The 16,126-nt window shown below is 46.1% G+C and overlaps 28 pseudogenes; all 28 read right to left on the reverse strand.

The window, feature by feature from the left end:
• Nucleotides 1-570: 570 nt before the first annotated feature.
• On the reverse strand, nucleotides 571-689 carry LOC143990788 (5S ribosomal RNA; annotated as a pseudogene).
• Nucleotides 690-787: 98 nt separating this feature from the next.
• On the reverse strand, nucleotides 788-906 carry LOC143990816 (5S ribosomal RNA; annotated as a pseudogene).
• Nucleotides 907-1,010: 104 nt separating this feature from the next.
• LOC143990520 (5S ribosomal RNA) lies at nucleotides 1,011-1,129 on the reverse strand (annotated as a pseudogene).
• A 424-nt stretch (nucleotides 1,130-1,553) lies between these two features.
• On the reverse strand, nucleotides 1,554-1,672 carry LOC143990894 (5S ribosomal RNA; annotated as a pseudogene).
• A 592-nt stretch (nucleotides 1,673-2,264) lies between these two features.
• LOC143990851 (5S ribosomal RNA) lies at nucleotides 2,265-2,383 on the reverse strand (annotated as a pseudogene).
• A 103-nt stretch (nucleotides 2,384-2,486) lies between these two features.
• Nucleotides 2,487-2,605, reverse strand: LOC143990942 (5S ribosomal RNA; annotated as a pseudogene).
• A 102-nt stretch (nucleotides 2,606-2,707) lies between these two features.
• LOC143990939 (5S ribosomal RNA) lies at nucleotides 2,708-2,826 on the reverse strand (annotated as a pseudogene).
• A 103-nt stretch (nucleotides 2,827-2,929) lies between these two features.
• LOC143990872 (5S ribosomal RNA) lies at nucleotides 2,930-3,048 on the reverse strand (annotated as a pseudogene).
• Nucleotides 3,049-3,719: 671 nt separating this feature from the next.
• Nucleotides 3,720-3,838, reverse strand: LOC143990882 (5S ribosomal RNA; annotated as a pseudogene).
• A 104-nt stretch (nucleotides 3,839-3,942) lies between these two features.
• LOC143990889 (5S ribosomal RNA) lies at nucleotides 3,943-4,061 on the reverse strand (annotated as a pseudogene).
• Nucleotides 4,062-4,165: 104 nt separating this feature from the next.
• Nucleotides 4,166-4,284, reverse strand: LOC143990819 (5S ribosomal RNA; annotated as a pseudogene).
• Nucleotides 4,285-4,382: 98 nt separating this feature from the next.
• On the reverse strand, nucleotides 4,383-4,501 carry LOC143990833 (5S ribosomal RNA; annotated as a pseudogene).
• Nucleotides 4,502-4,817: 316 nt separating this feature from the next.
• LOC143990856 (5S ribosomal RNA) lies at nucleotides 4,818-4,938 on the reverse strand (annotated as a pseudogene).
• A 108-nt stretch (nucleotides 4,939-5,046) lies between these two features.
• LOC143990979 (5S ribosomal RNA) lies at nucleotides 5,047-5,165 on the reverse strand (annotated as a pseudogene).
• Nucleotides 5,166-5,485: 320 nt separating this feature from the next.
• Nucleotides 5,486-5,604, reverse strand: LOC143990838 (5S ribosomal RNA; annotated as a pseudogene).
• Nucleotides 5,605-6,146: 542 nt separating this feature from the next.
• Nucleotides 6,147-6,265, reverse strand: LOC143990812 (5S ribosomal RNA; annotated as a pseudogene).
• Nucleotides 6,266-6,373: 108 nt separating this feature from the next.
• On the reverse strand, nucleotides 6,374-6,493 carry LOC143990953 (5S ribosomal RNA; annotated as a pseudogene).
• A 319-nt stretch (nucleotides 6,494-6,812) lies between these two features.
• Nucleotides 6,813-6,931, reverse strand: LOC143990970 (5S ribosomal RNA; annotated as a pseudogene).
• A 758-nt stretch (nucleotides 6,932-7,689) lies between these two features.
• LOC143990867 (5S ribosomal RNA) lies at nucleotides 7,690-7,808 on the reverse strand (annotated as a pseudogene).
• A 108-nt stretch (nucleotides 7,809-7,916) lies between these two features.
• LOC143990909 (5S ribosomal RNA) lies at nucleotides 7,917-8,035 on the reverse strand (annotated as a pseudogene).
• A 1,227-nt stretch (nucleotides 8,036-9,262) lies between these two features.
• LOC143990841 (5S ribosomal RNA) lies at nucleotides 9,263-9,381 on the reverse strand (annotated as a pseudogene).
• A 105-nt stretch (nucleotides 9,382-9,486) lies between these two features.
• Nucleotides 9,487-9,605, reverse strand: LOC143990898 (5S ribosomal RNA; annotated as a pseudogene).
• A 108-nt stretch (nucleotides 9,606-9,713) lies between these two features.
• On the reverse strand, nucleotides 9,714-9,832 carry LOC143990876 (5S ribosomal RNA; annotated as a pseudogene).
• Nucleotides 9,833-10,384: 552 nt separating this feature from the next.
• Nucleotides 10,385-10,503, reverse strand: LOC143990748 (5S ribosomal RNA; annotated as a pseudogene).
• Nucleotides 10,504-11,485: 982 nt separating this feature from the next.
• Nucleotides 11,486-11,604, reverse strand: LOC143990932 (5S ribosomal RNA; annotated as a pseudogene).
• Nucleotides 11,605-11,716: 112 nt separating this feature from the next.
• Nucleotides 11,717-11,835, reverse strand: LOC143990716 (5S ribosomal RNA; annotated as a pseudogene).
• Nucleotides 11,836-12,155: 320 nt separating this feature from the next.
• LOC143990955 (5S ribosomal RNA) lies at nucleotides 12,156-12,274 on the reverse strand (annotated as a pseudogene).
• Nucleotides 12,275-12,593: 319 nt separating this feature from the next.
• Nucleotides 12,594-12,712, reverse strand: LOC143990834 (5S ribosomal RNA; annotated as a pseudogene).
• Between the last annotated feature and the right edge of the window lie 3,414 nt (nucleotides 12,713-16,126).

A 16,126-nucleotide genomic window follows, 5' to 3' on the forward strand; every position in this document is an offset into this window, starting at 1 on the left:
TCGTAAATCAGAAGACCTGGAGGACAATCTCTTCATGCGATTTTCATGACACCCTTTGGACAAACGCCAAGATGGTCATCTTGGCAAAGAAGCAGAAAATAAACAAGTTGTCGACGCCAAAAAACATTAAAAAATGCCTACGACACCTTGTTTTCCCAGACTGTCTTCCATCCAGGTACTAACTAGGCCCAACCAAGCTTAGCATCCGAGTTTAGACAAGACCTGGTGCATTCAGGGTGATATGGCTGTAGACAATCTCTTTGGCCACTCTTAACTCGCTTGACAAACACCAAGATGGTCACCTCAGAAAAAAAGCAGAAAAATAAGCAGTTTGCAAACACCAACAACATTTAAAAAAGCCTAAGGCACCTGGTATTCTCAGGCGGTCTCACATGCAGGTACTAACCAGGCTCGACCCTGCTTAGCATCTGAGATCAGATAACATTGGGTGCATTCAGGGTGATGTGGCCATAGATGATCTCTTTGGCCACTCTTGACATATGCCAAGATGGTCACCTCGGTAAATAAGCAGAAAAATAAACAGATCATCGACGGCAAAAACATTTAAAAAGCCTACGGTTCCTGGTATTCCCAGGCAGTCTCCCATCCAGGTACTAACCGAACCCGACCCTGCTTAGCATCCGAGATCAGACGAGATCAAGAGCATTCAAGGTGATGTGGCTGTAGGCGATCTTGCTGGCCACTCTCAACCCTCTTGACAAACGCTAAGATGGTCACCTCGACAAGCAAGCAGAAAACAGGCGGTCGACGGCAACAACATTGAAAAGGCCTACGGTACCTGGTATTCCCAGGCGGTCTCCCATCCAGGTACTAACCAGGTTCGACCCTGCTTAGCATTCAAGATCGGACGAGATTGGGTGCATCCAGGGTAATGTGGCCATAGGTGATTTCTCTTGCCACTCTTAACCCTCTGGACAAACTCCAAGATGGTCACTTTGGCAAAAAAGCTGAAAAATAAACAGGTCGTTGACGCCAACAACATTAAAAAAAGCCTACGACACCTGGGATTCCCAGGCGGTCTCCCATCCAGGTACTAATCAGGCCTAACCATGCTTAGCATCCGAGATCAGAAGAGATTGGGTGCATTCAGGGTGATGTGGCTGTAGGCAAACTTGTTCGCCACTCTCAACCCTCTTGACAAACGGCAAGATGGTCACCTCGGCAAACAAGCAGAAAATAAAACAGGTCGTCGACGCCAACAAAATATTATAAAAAACCTACGGCACCCAGAATTCCAAGGCGGTCACCCATCCAGGTACAAACCAGGCCCGAACCTGCTTAGAAACTGAGATCAGACGCATTCAGGGTGACGTGGCCATAGGCGATCTTGCTGGTCACTCTCAACCCTCTTGACAAATGCCAAGATGGTCACCTCGGCACACAATCAGAAAAATAAAACAGGTCATCGACGCCAACAACATATAAAAAAAAAGCCTACGGCACCTGGTATTCCCAGGCGTTCTCCCATCCAGGTACTAACCAGGCCCGACCCTGCCTAGCATCCAAGATCAGACGAGATCAGGTGCATTCAAAGCCTACGGCACCTTGTTTTCCCAGGCCGTCTCTCTTCCAGGTACTAACCAATGCCGACCCTGCTTAGCATCTGAGATCAGATGGAATCAGGTGCATTCAGGGTGAGGTGGCCGTAGGTGATCTTGGTGGCCACTCTCTCTGACAAACGGCAAGATGGTCACCTCGGCAAGCAAGCAGAACAATAAAACAGGTCGTCGACGCCAATAACATGTTAAAAAAGGACTACGGCACCTGGTACTCCCAGGCAGTCTCCATGTGGCTGGAGGCGATCTTGCTGGCCACTCTCAACCCTCTTGACAAAAGCCAAGATGGTCACTTCGACAAACAAGCAGAAAAATAAAACAGGTCGTCGACGCGAACAACATAATATAAAACCGCCTACGACACCTTGCATTCCCAGGCAGTCTCCCATCCAGTTTCTAACCAGGCCTGACCCTACTTAGCATCCGAGAATGGGTGCATTCAGTGTAATGTGGCCATAGGCGATCTTGCTAGCAACTCTCAACCCTCTTGACAAACGCCAAGATGGTTACCTGGGCAAACAAGCGGAAAAATAAAACAATTTGTCAACGCCAACAACATATTAAAAAAAAAGCCTTTGATACCTGGTATTCCCAGGTGATCACACATCCAGGTACTAACCAGGCCCGACCCTGCTTAGCATCTGAGATCAAACGAGATTGGGCACATTCGGCAAAAACATTTAAAAAAGCCTACGGTTCCTGGTATTCCCAGGCAGTCTCCCATCCAGGTACTAACCGAACCCGACCCTGCTTAGCATCCGAGATCAGACGAGATCAAGTGCATTCAAGGTGATGTGGCTTTAGGCGAGCTTGCTGGCCACTCTCAACCCTCTTGACAAACGCCAAGGTGGTCACCTCAGCAAACAAGCAGAAAAATAAATAGGTCGTCAACTCCAACAACATTAAAAAAGCCTATGGCACCTGGTATTCCCAGGCATTCTCCCATTCAGGTACTAACCGGGCCCGACCCTCCTTAGCATCTGAGATTTGACGAGATCTGGTGCATTCAGGGTAATGAGGCCATAAACATTATTTTCGACCACTCTAAACCCTCTTGACAAACGCCAAGATGGTCACCTCGGCAAACAAGCAGGAAAATAAACAGGTCGTCAACGCTAAAAGCATTACAAAGCCTTCGGCACCTGGTATTCCCTGACAGTCTCCCAGCCAGGTACTAACTGGGCCCGACCCTGCGTAGCATCCGAGATTAGACGAGATCTGGTGCATTCAGGGTAATGTGGCCATAGGCAATCTATTAGGACACTCTCAACCCTCTTGACAAATGCCAAAATGGTCAACTCGGCAAACAAGCAGAAGAATAAACAGGTCGTCGACGCCAACAACATTAAAACAGCCTACGGCACCTGGTATTCCCAGGCGGTCTCCGATCCAGGTACTAACCAGGCTTGACCCTGCTTAGCATCTGAGATCAGATGAGATTGGGTACATTCAGGTTGATGTAGCCATAAGTGAACTCTTTGGCCGCTCTTAACCCTTTGGACAAACGCCAAGGTAGTCACCTTGGCAAACAAGCAGAAAAATAAACAGGTCGTCGATGCCAACAACATAAACACCTGGTATTCCCAGGCGGTCTCCGATCTAGGTACTTACCAAGCCCAAACATGCTTAGCATCTGAGATCAGACAAGACCTGGTGCATTCAGGGTGATATGGCTGTAGGCGATCTCTTTGGCCACTCTTAAGCCTCTTGACAAACGCCAAGATGGTCTCCCATCCAGATACTAACCGAACCCGACCGCGCTTAGCATTTGAGATCAGATGAGATCAAGTGCATTCAAGGTGATGTGGCTGTAGGCAATCTTGATGGCCACTCTCAACCCTCTTGACAAACGCCAAGATGGTCTCCTCAGCAAACAAGCAGAAAAATAAACAGGTCGTCGACGCCAACAACATAAAAAAAATCCTACATCACATGGTATTCCCAGGCAGTCTCCCATTCAGGTACTAACCAGGCTTGACCCTGCTTAGCATTCGAGATCAGATGAGATAGGTGGCATTCAGGGTGAAGTGGCCATAGGCGATCTCTTTGGCCACTCTTAACCATTTGGACAAACGCCAAGATGGTCACCTCAGCAAACAAGCAGAAAAATAAATAGGTCGTCGACGCCAAGAACATTAAAAAAGCCTACGGCTCCTGGTATTCCCAGGCATTCTCCCATCCAGGTAATAACCGGGCCCAACCCTACTTAGCATCCGAGATTAGAAGAGATCGGGTGCATTCAGGTTGATGTGACCGTAGACTATCTCTTTGGCCACTCTAATCCCTCTTGACAAACGTCAAGATGGTCACCTCTGCAAACAAGCAGAAAAATAAACAGGTTGTCGATGCCAACGGCATTAAAAAAAGCCTATGGTACCTGGTATTCCCAGGCAGTCTCCTATCCAGGTTCTAACCCAGCCTGACCCTGCTTAGCATCTGAGATCAGACGAGATCATGCGCATTCTGGGTGATGTGGCCATAGGTGATCTTATTGCCCACTCTCAACCCTCTTGACAAATGACAAGATGGTGACCTCAGCAAACGAGCAGAAAAATAAACAGGTCGTCAATGCCAACAACATTAAAAAAAGCATACAGTACCTGGTATTCCCAGGCAGTCTCCCATCCAGGTACTAACCAGGCCCGACCCTGCTTAGCATCTGAGATCTGACAAGATCGGGTGCACTCTGGGTGATGTGGCCGTTGGTGATCTTGCTGGCCACTCTCAATCCTCTTGACAAATGCCAAGATGGTCACCTCGGCAAACAAGCAGAAAAATAAACAGGTCGTCAACAACATTAAAAAAAGCATACGGTACCTGGTATTCCCAGGCAGTCTCCCATTCAGGTACTAAGCAGGCTCGACCCTGCTTAGCATCTGAGATCAGATGAGATTGGGGGCATTCAGGGTGAAGTGGCCATAGACGATCTCTTTGGCCACTCTTAACCATTTGGACCAATGCCAAAATGGTCACCTCAGCAAACAAGCATAAAAATAAATAGATCGTCGACGCCAACAACATTAAAAAAGCCTACGGCTCCTGGTATTCCCAGGCATTCTCCCATCCAGGTACTAACAAGGCACAACCCTGCTTAGCATCCGAGATTGGGCGCATTCAGGGTGATGTGGACGTAGGCGATCTTGCTGGCCACTCTCAACCCTCTTGACAAACGCCACAATGGTCACCTCGGCAAACAATCAGAAAAATAAACAGGTCGTCAATGCCAACAACATTAAAAAATGCCTACGGTACCTGGTATTTCCAGGCAGTCTCCCATCCAGGTACTAACCAGGCCCGACCCTGCTTAGCAAACCCGAGATCAGATGAGATTGGGCACATTCAGGATGATGTGGCCATAGGCGATCTTGCTGGCCACTCTCAACACTCTTCACAAATGCCAAGATGGTCACCTCGACAAACAAGCAGAAAAATAAAACAGGTCGTCGACGCCAACAGCATATTAAAGAAAAGCCTACAGCACCTGGTATTCCCAGGCGGTCTCCCTTCCAGGTACTAACCAGGCCCGAACCGGCTTAGCATCCGAGATCAGACAAGATCAGGCGCATTCAGGGTGATGTGGCCGTAGGCAATCTTGCTGGCTACTCTCAACTCTCTTGACAAACTCCACGATGGTCACCTCAGCAAACAAGCAGAAAAAATAACAGGTCATCAACGCCAACAACATTAAAAAAAGCCTACGGTACCTGGTATTTCCAGACGGTCTCCCATCCAGGTACTAACCAGGCACGACCCTGTTTAGCATCCGAGAACGGGCACATTCAGGGTGTTGTGGCCATAGGGGAACTTCCTGTACTCTCTGAACTCTCTTGACGAACGCCAAGATGGTCACCTCGGCAAACAAGCAAAAAATAAAACAGGTCGTCAACGCCAACAACATATTAAAAAATAGCCTACGGCACCTCGAATTCCCAGGTGGCCTCCCATCCGGGTACTAACCAGGCCCGACCCGGCTTAGCATCTGAGATCATACGAGATCTGGCGCATTCAGGGTGAAGAGGCTGTAGGCCACCTTGCTGGCCACTCTCAACCCTCTTGACAAACGCCAAGATGGTCACCTCGGCAAATAAACAGAAACATAAAACAGGTCATGGGCATCAACAAAATATTATAAAAAAGCCTACGGCAACCGGTATTCCAAGGCGGTCACCCATCCAGGTACTAACCAGGCCCGAAGCTGCTTAGAAACCGAGATCGGGCACATTCAGGGTGATGTGGCCATAGGCGATCTTGCTGGCCACTCTCAACTCTTTTGACAAATGCCAAGATGGTCACCTCGGCACACAAGCAGAAAAATAAAACAGGTCGTCGATGCCAACAACATATTAAAAAAAAGCTTACAGCACCTGGAATTCCCAGGCAGTCTCCCATCCAGGTACTAACCAGGCCCGACACTGCTTAGCATCCAAGATCAGGCGCATTCAGGGTGATGTGGCCATAGGCGATATTGCTGGCCACTCTCAACTCTTTTGACAAATGCCAAGATGGTCACCTCGGCAAACAAGCAGAAAAATAAAACAGGTCGTCGAATCCAACAACATATTAAAGAAAAGCCTACAGCACCTGGTATTCCCAGGCAGTCTCCCTTCCATGTACCAACCATGCCCGACCCGGCTTAGCATCCGAGATCAGACAAGATCGGGCGCATTCAGGGTGATGTGGCCATAGGCGATCTTGCTGGCCACTCTCAACTCTCTTGACAAACGCCACGATGGTCACCTCAGGAAACAAGCAGAAAAATAAAACAGGTCTTCGACGCCAACAACATATTTAAAGAAAGCCTATGGCACCTGGTATTCCCAGGCAAACTCCAAAACCAGGTACTAACTAGGCCCAACCCTGCATAGCATCCGAGATAAGACGAGATCGGGCGCATTCAGGGTGATGTGGCCATAGGCGTTCTTGCTGGCCACTCTCAACCCTCTTGACAAACGCTACGATGGTCACCTCAGCAAACAAGCAGAAAAAATAACAGGTCGTCGACGCCAACAACATTAAAAAAAAAGCCCACGGCACCTAGTATTCCCAGGCGATCTCCCATCCAGGTACTAACAAGGCCCGACCCTGCTTAGCATCCGAGATTGGGCACATTCAGGGTGATGTGGACGTAGGCGATCTTGCTGCCCACTCTCAACCCTCTTGACAAACGCCACGATGGTCACCTCGGCAAACAATCAGAAAAATAAACAGGTCGTCAACGCCAACAACATTAAAAAATGCCTACGGTACCTGGTATTTCCAGGCAGTCTCCCATCCAGGTACTAACCAGTCCCGACCCTGCTTAGTTTCCGAGATCAGATGAGATCGGGCACTTTCAGAGTGATTTGGCCGTAGGTGATCTTGATGGCCACTCTCAACCCTCTTGACAAACGCCACTATGGTCACCTCGGCAAACAAGCAGAAAAATAAAACAGGTCGTTGACGCCAACAACATATAAAAAAAGCCCACGGCACCTGGTATTCCCAGGCGATCTCCCATCCAGGTACTAAAAAGGCACGACCCTGCTTAGCATCCGAGATTGGGTGCATTTAGGGTGATGTGGACGTAGGCGATCTTGCTGGCCACTCTCAACCCTCTTGACAAACGCCACAATGGTCACCTCGGCAAACAATCAGAAAAATAAACAGGTCGTCAATGCCAACAACATTAAAAAATGCCTACGGTACCTGGTATTTCCAGGCAGTCTCCCATCCAGGTACTAACTAGGCCCGACCCTGTCTAGCAAACCCGAAATCAGACGAGATTGGGCACATTCAGGATGATGTGGCCATAGGCGATCTTGCTGGCCACTCTCAACACTCTTCACAAATGCCAAGATGGTCACCTCGGCAAACAAGCAGCAAAATAACAGGTCATCAACGCCAACAACATTAAAAAAAGCCTACGGTACCTGGTATTTCCAGATGGTCTCCCATCCAGGTACTAACCAGGCATGACCCTGTTTAGCATCCGAGAACGGGCGCATTTAGGGTGTTGTGGCCATAGGGGAACTTCCTGGACTCTCTGAACTCTCTTGACAAACGCCAAGATGGTCACCTCGGCAAACAAGCAAAAATAAAACAGGTCGTCAACGCCAACAACATATTAAAAAATAGCCTACGGCACCTCGAATTCCCAGGTGGCCTCCCATCCGGGTATTAACCAGGCCCGACCCGGCTTAGCATCTGAGATCATACGAGATCTGGCGCATTCAGGGTGATGAGGCTGTAGGCCACCTTGCTGGCCACTCTCAACCCTCTTGACAAACGCCAAGATGGTCACCTCGGCAAACAAGCAAAAAAATGAAATAGATCGTCGACCCCAAAAACATATTAAAAAAAAGCCTACGGCACCTGGTATTCCCAGGCAGTCTCCCTTACAGATACTAACCAGGCCAAACCAGGCTTAGCATCCGAGATCAGACGAGATTGGGCGTATTCAGGGTAATGTGGCCGTAGGTGATCTTGCTGGCCACTCTCAACCCTCTTGACAAATGCCAAAATGGTCACTTCGGCAAACAAGCAGAAACATAAAACAGGTCGTTGTCGCCAACAAAATATTATAAAAAAGCCCTTGGCACCCGGTATTCCAAGGGAGTCACCCATCCAGGTACTAACCAGGCCCGAACCTGCATAGAATCTGATATCTGATGAGATCGGGCGCATTCAGGGTGACGTGGCCATAGGCGATCTTGCTGGCCACTCTCAACCCTCTTGACAAATGCCAAGATGGTCACCTCAGCAAACAAGCAGAAAAAATAACAGGTCATCAACGCCAACAACATTAAAAAAAGCCTACGGTATCTGGTATTTCCAGACGGTCTCCCATCCAGGTACTAACCAGGCACGACCCTGTTTAGCATCCGAGAAGGGGCACATTCAGGGTGTTGTGGCCATAGGGGAACTTCCTGGACTCTCTGAACTCTCTTGACAAACGCCAAGATGGTCACCTCGGCAAACAAGCAAAAAATAAAACAGGTCGTCGACGCCAACAACATATTAAAAAAAGCCTACGGCACCTTGTACTCCCAGGCGGTCTTCCATCCAGGTACTAACTAGGCCCGACCCTGCTTAGCATCTGAGATCAGACAAGATGGGGCGCATTCAGGGTAAAGTGGTCATAGGCAAACTTGGTGGGCACTCTCAACCCTCTTGACAAACGCCAAGATGGTCACTTTGGCAAACAAGCAAAAAAATAAAACAGATCGTCGACCCCAAAAACATATTAAAAAAAAGCCTACGGCACCTGGTATTCCCAGGCAGTCTCCCTTACAGATACTAACCAGGCCAAACCCGGCTTAGCATCTGAGATCAGAAGAGATTGGGCGTATTCAGGGTGTTGTGGCTGTAGGTGATCTTGCTGGCCACTCTCAACCCTCTTGACAAATTTCAAGATGGTCACTTCGGCAAACAAGCAGAAACATAAAACAGGTCGTGGACGCCAACAAAATATTATAAAAAAGCCTTTGGCACCCGGTATTCCAAGGCAGTCACCCATCCAGGTACTAACCAGGCCCGAACCTGCATAGAATCTGATATCTGATGAGATCGGGCGCATTCAGGGTGACGTGGCCATAGGCAATCTTGCTGGCTACTCTCAACCCTCTTGACAAATGCCAAGATGGTCACCTCAGCACACAAGCAGAAAAATAAAACAGGTCCGCGACACCAACAACATATTTAAAAAATGCCTACGGCACCTGATATTCCCAGGTAGACTCCCATCCAGGTACTAACCAGGCCCAACCCTGCGTAGCATCCGAGATCAGACGAGATCGGGCGCATTCAGGGTGATGTGGCCATAGGCGTTCTTGCTGGCCACTCTCAACCCTCTTGACAAACGCTACGATGGTCACCTCAGCAAACAAGCAGAAAAAATAACAGGTCATCAACGCCAACAACATTAAAAAAAAGCCTACGGTACCTGGTATTTCCAGGCAATCTTCCATCCAGGTACTAACCAGGCCCAACCCTTCTTAGTATCCGAGATAAGACGCTATCGGGTGAATCCAAGGTGATGTGGCCGTAGGCGATCTTGCTGGCCACTCTCAACCCTCTTGACAAACGCCAAGATGATCACCTCAGCAAACAAGCAGAAAAATAAAACAGGTCGTCCACGCCAACAACATATTAAAGAAAACCCTACGGCACCTGGTTTTCCCAGGCAGTCTCCCATCCAGGTACTAACCAGCCCCCACCCTGCTTAGCATACGAGATCAGACAAGATTGGGCGCATTCAGGGTGATGTAGCCGTAGGCAATCTTACTGGCCACTCTCAACCCTCTTGACAAATGCCAAGATGGTCACGTCGGCAAATAAGCATAAAAATAAAACAGGTCGTCAATGCCAACAACATTTTAAAATACTGCCTATGGCACCTGGTATTCCCAGGCGGTCTCCCATCCAGGTACTAACAAGGACCGACCCTGCTTAGCATCCCAGATTATGCGCATTCAGGGTGATGTGGATGTAGGCAATCTTGCTGGCCACTCTCAACCCTCTTGACAAACTCCACGATGGTCACCTCAGCAAACAAGCAGAAAAATAAAACAGGTCGCCGACACCAACAACATATTAAAAAAAGGCCAGCGGCACCTGGTATTCCCAGGCGGTCTCCCATCCAGGCACTAAACAGGCCAGACGCTGCTTAGCATCCGAGATCAGATGATTTTGGGCCCATACAGGGTGATGTGGCCATAGGCCATCTTGCTAGCCACTCTCAACCCTCTTGACAAACGCCAAGATGGTCACCTCGGCAAACAAGCAGAAAAATAAAACAGGTCGTCAACGCCAACAACATATTAAAAAATAGCCTACGGCACCTCGAATTCCCAGGTGGTCTCCCATCCGGGTACTAACCAGGCCCGACCCGGCTTAGCATCTGAGATCAAACGAGATCTGGCGCATTCAGGGTGATGAGGCTGTAGGCCACCTTGCTGGCCACTCTCAACCCTCTTGACAAACGCCAAGATGGTCACCTCGACAAACAAACAGAAACATAAAACAGGTCGTCGGCACCAACAAAATATAAAAAAAAAGCCTACGGCACCCGGTATTCCAAGGCGGTCACTCATCCAGGTACTAACCAGGCCCGAACCTGCTTAGAATCTGAGATCGGGCACATTCAGGGTGACGTGGCTATAGGCGATCTTGCTGGCCACTCTCAACTCTTTTGACAAATGCCAAGATGGTCACCTCGGCACACAAGCAGAAAAATAAAACAGGTCGTCGATGCCAACAACATATTAAAAAAAAGCTTACAGCACCTGGAATTCCCAGGCAGTCTCCCATCCAGGTACTAACCAGGCCCGACACTGCTTAGCATCCAAGATCAGGCGCATTTAGGGTGATGTGGCCATAGGGGATATTGCTGGCCACTCTCAACACTCTTGACAAACGCCAAGATGGTCACCTCGGCAAACAAGCAGAAAAATAAAACAGGTCGTCGACTCCAACAACATATTAAAGAAAAGCCTACAGCACCTGGTATTCCCAGGCAGTCTCCCTTCCATGTACCAACCATGCCCGACCCAGCTTGGCATCCGAGATCGGGCGCATTCAGGGTGATGTGGCCATAGAGGAACTTCCTGGACTCTCTGAACTCTCTTGACAAACGCCAAGATGGTCACCTCGGCAAAGAAGCAAAAATAAAACAGGTCGTCGACGCCAACAACATATTAAAAAAAAGCTACGGCACCTTGTACTCCCAGGCGGTCCTCTATCCAGTGACTAACTAGGCCCGACCCTGCTTAGCATCTGAGATCAGACAAGATGGGGCGCATTCATGGTGATGTGGCCGTAGGCGATCTTGGTGGGCACTCTCAACCCTCTTGACAAATGCCAAGATGGTCACCTCGGCAAACAAGCAAAAAAATAAAACAGATCGCCGACCCCAAAAACATATTAAAAAAAGCCTACTGCACCTGGTATTCCCAGGCAGTCTCCCTTCCAGATACTAACCAGGCCCAACCCGGCTTAGCATCCGAGATCAGACGAGATTGGGCTTATTAAGGGGGATGTGGCCGTAGGTGATCTTGCTGGCCACTCTTAACCCTCTCAACCCTCTTGACAAACGCCAAGATGGTCAACTTGTCAAACAAGCAGAAAAAAAAATAGGTCGTCGACGCCAACAACATTAAAAAAGCCTACGGTACCTGGTATTCCCAGGCGATCTCCCATCCAGGTACCAACCAGGCTCGACCCTGCTTAGCATCTTATATCAGATGAGATCAGGCGCATTCAGGGTGATGTGGCTGTAGGCAATCTTGCTGGCCACTCTCAACCCTCTTGACAAACGTAAAGATGGTCACCTCGGCAAACAAGCATAAAAATAAAACAGGTCGTTGACGCCAACAACATTTAAAAAAAAGCCCACGGCACCTGGTATTCCCAGGCGATCTCCCATCCAGGTACTAACAAGGCCCGACCCTGCTTAGCATCCGAGATTGGGCACATTCAGGGTGATGTGGACGTAGGCGATCTTGCTGGCCACTCTCAACCCTCTTGACAAACGCCACAATGGTCACCTCGGCAAACAATCAGATACATAAACAGGTCGTCAACGCCAACAACATTAAAAAATGCCTACGGTACCTGGTATTTCCAGGCAGTCTCCCATCCAGGTACTAACCAGTCCCGACCCTGCTTAGTTTCCGAGATCAGATGAGATCGGGCACTTTCAGGGTGATTTGGCCGTAGGTGATCTTGATGGCCAGTCTCAACCCTCTTGACAAACGCCACTATGGTCACCTCGGCAAACAAGCAGAAAAATAAAACAGGTCGTCGACGCCAACAACATATAAAAAAAGCCCACGGCACCTGGTATTCCCAGGCGATCTCCCATCCAGGTACTAACAAGGCCCGACCCTGCTTAGCATCCGAGATTGGGCGCATTCAGGGTGATGTGGACGTAGGCGATCTTGCTGGCCACTCTCAACCCTCTTGACAAACGCCACAATGGTCACCTCGGCAAACAGTCAGAAAAATAAACAGGTCGTCAATGCCAACAACATTAAAAAATGCCTACGGTACCTGGTATTTCCAGGCAGTCTCCCATCCAGGTACTAACCAGGCCTGACCCTGCTTAGTATCCGAGATCAGATGAGATCGGGCGCATCCAAAGTTATTTTGCCGTAGTCGATCTTGCTGGCCACTCTTAACCCTCTTGACAAACGCCAAGATGGTCACCTCGGCAAACAAGCAGTGTAAGCATTGGTAGCCTGATCCCCAACCAGGGTACCAGAAATGGAGGCAGTTTGGACTATTGCGGTACAATGAAAACAGTACAATGAATAATATAACAAAACAATGATTAAAAAAAATACAAATGATTTTTTCGATGCCAAAAAACAAATCATCATTTTCATATTAAAAACATAAGTGCAATATACATATATATCATCAGTGAGTAGTCACAATAAAACTGTTGATCACAGATATCAGTTTCCTCAACTAGTTTTGCGCACTTTTACCGCTTCATCGTGAGGTTATCTGTGATTAGAACAAAAAAGGTAATCGAAAAATTGAAAAAATAATGAAATTTTTCCATACAGCATCATAATTGAAAAAATCTTTTAAAATAGTAAAGACGGGGAAAGAGCGCCACAGCTGACCCATGCTCCAGCAGGCGTCAAGCTCATTGTGCTACCACCTGATAAATAGTCCCTTGCAGCAACTCGGGGAAGCTATATAGTGTGATGATTGGGGTCTAGGTAATAGAATAAAATAAAGGAAATCGGTATACTATCAGCTTATCGGAGTGAGACAAGTGAAGTGAATGGATATAATTGTGGAAACCGCATAAGTGAGACTAATAGGAAGGATGGAACAGTTGCGCCTGTGTATTAGAATGTGTTAAAAAAAAAAAAACATTCTACACCTTTACACATTCTAATACACAAGGGTAACTGTTCCCTCCTTCCTATTAGTCTCACTTATGCGGTTTCCACAATTATATCCATTCACTTCACTTGTCTCCCTCCGATAAGCTGATAGTATACTGATTTCCTTTATTTTATTCTATTACCTAGACCCCAATCACCACACTATATAGCTTCCCCGAGTTGCTGCAGGGGACTATTTATCAGATGGTAGTACCATTAGCTTGACGCCTGCTGGAGCATGGGTAAGCTGTGTCACTCTTTTCCCGTCTTTACCTTTTTAAAAGATTTTCTCAATTATGATACTGTATGGTAAAATTTCATAAATTTTTTAAATTTTTCGATTACCTTTTTTTTATCTAATCACAGATAACCTCCCGATGAAGCGGTAAAAGTATGCAAAACTAGTCGAGGAAACTGATATCTGTGATCAACAGTTTTATTGTGACTACTCACTGATGATATACATGTATATTGTGCTTATGTTTTTTTTTATTATTATTTAAATTTTATTGGATTTTACAGTTAAAAAAAAAAACAAGCAGGAGAGTAACGAAAAGGAAAAGATATGTTACAAATACAAAACAAGCCACCAATGCAATGTATAAAAAAGAAAACAAGCATACAAAACAAATGTTCTTTACAATACAATCAGTGACCTTTTGTCTTACTTACTTACTTTCCTTATATTTCCTATCTTCCCTCCCCGCCGATTTCCCAAAATATACCCTAACCCCCCACCCAACCTCCCCCATATTTGTTGGCCCTTCCTCCTCAATTTATTCTATTAATACCTGGATGTAGGTTTCAGTACTTTTGAATTATCTCCATTTTTTCTATACTGCCCAATATTTGTTCATTTGGGTTTTCTCCATTTTAACCAAATATTCCATATTGTTAATATGTTCAATTCTCTGCACCCACTCTTTAATAGTGGGTTTTTTGACTTGTGTCCAATTTACCGGTATCAAGGCTTTTGCTGCATTAAGCAAAAAAACTACCAACGTATAAATTTTTTTATTTTTTCCTTTATTATTTTTCATTTGTGAATTACCACTTGTATCCTCTACTCCATAGAACAAACATTTTAACGGGCAGCATAGTATTTTTTCTCCGGTTATTATTTCTATATAGGCTAAGATCTCCTGCCAATATAGCTTTATGTCTGGACATTCCCACCAAATGTGAAATGCTGTTCCTGGGGATTTACACTCCTTCCAACAGTACATAGATCTAGAGGGATCTATTTTGTGCAGTCTAACAGGAGTTAACTGCCATCTCATCATGCACTTGTAGTTAACCTCTCTAGACATTGTATCTGACACCTGCCTATATACTTATGCCATCATCTGCCTCTCCTCTAATTTAATACCCATGTCCACTTCCCATTTTTCTATTGCTGGTATACCATCTTGTGCCTCAATTTCCGACAGAAATTCATACACTCTTGACATACAGTGCTTTACTTTTGCTTTAGAATTACATAATTTTTCTATGGGTGTTAAAGTATTCTCATCTCTTATGGGTTTTGGATTTGAACCAACAAAGTGTTGAATCTGTACATACTCCCATTCCTTGAAATTTTTCCATCCATACTTCTCAAGTATATCTTGTTTTAGCATCAAACTACCGCGTGAAGTTATATCTTTTAATTGTATATTTTCCATTTGTTTACCTAGTTGAGTGCCGTTTCCTGGAATAAAAAAATCTGTGCCCTCTAGTGGAATTAATGGAGAATTATAGACCCATTTATTTCTCCGATATAGTGCATCCCATATTTTTTATGTTATTATCGTGATTTTGTGTGCCTTATTCGTGCCCATTCTAAATCTAAATTTTGGTGGGATCCAGATAATTTTTTTTAATTGTGTGCCTGTTAGGGACTCTTCATTTTTACCCACTTCTTTTCCGTGTGCACATTTGCCCATTCCACCATTCTTGCCAACGTGATTGCGCTGTAATATCTATAAATATCTGGCAAAACCATCCCACCATTTTTTTTTCTTCTGATTAATATGTTATAATTTATCCTCGATTTTTTATTTTGCCATATAAATTAAAAAAAAAGTGTTTTTATTATTTTAAAGAAACTGTTTGGAATATTAATTGGGAGCATTTGAAGTTTATAGATGATTTTAGGTAAAACCACCATTTTTAAGAGGTTAATTCTGCCTGTCCAAGAGATTGATCCCATTCTTATATTCCCTAACACTGTTTTGATGTCGTTTACTAATGGAATAAAATTTGCGTGGCATAGGTCCTGGACCGTCTTTGTTATTTTTATACCTAGGTATGTTATTTCTTTTTTTTCCCATGTAAAGGGGTATTCTTGCTGTAATGCCATCTCTTCCTCGTTGTCCAATCCTATATTCAATATGACTGTTTTAGGGTTTATTTTAAAATTAGAAAGTGCACCATATTCTTTTATTTCTTTTATTAAGCTAGGCAAGGACAATCTTGGTTTAGTTATATATAGGAGTAAGTCGTCCGCGTAAGCCGCCACTTTATGATCTTCTTCCCCCCATTTAACCAAGCTTATATTTACGTTATTTCGAATCTTTGCCAAGAATGGTTCCAGGGCAATTACGTATAGCAGGGGCGAAAGTGGGCAACCCTGCCTTGTCCCATTTAACATTTTAAATGCGGAAGACATACTCCCATTTACTCCCACTC

The sequence above is a fragment of the Lithobates pipiens genome, unplaced genomic scaffold (genome assembly GCF_037356315.1).
Source record: "Lithobates pipiens isolate NorthernLeopardFrog02 unplaced genomic scaffold, aLitPip1_a1.2 Scaffold_18, whole genome shotgun sequence".
In the NCBI taxonomy this organism is placed as follows: Eukaryota; Metazoa; Chordata; class Amphibia; order Anura; family Ranidae; genus Lithobates; species Lithobates pipiens.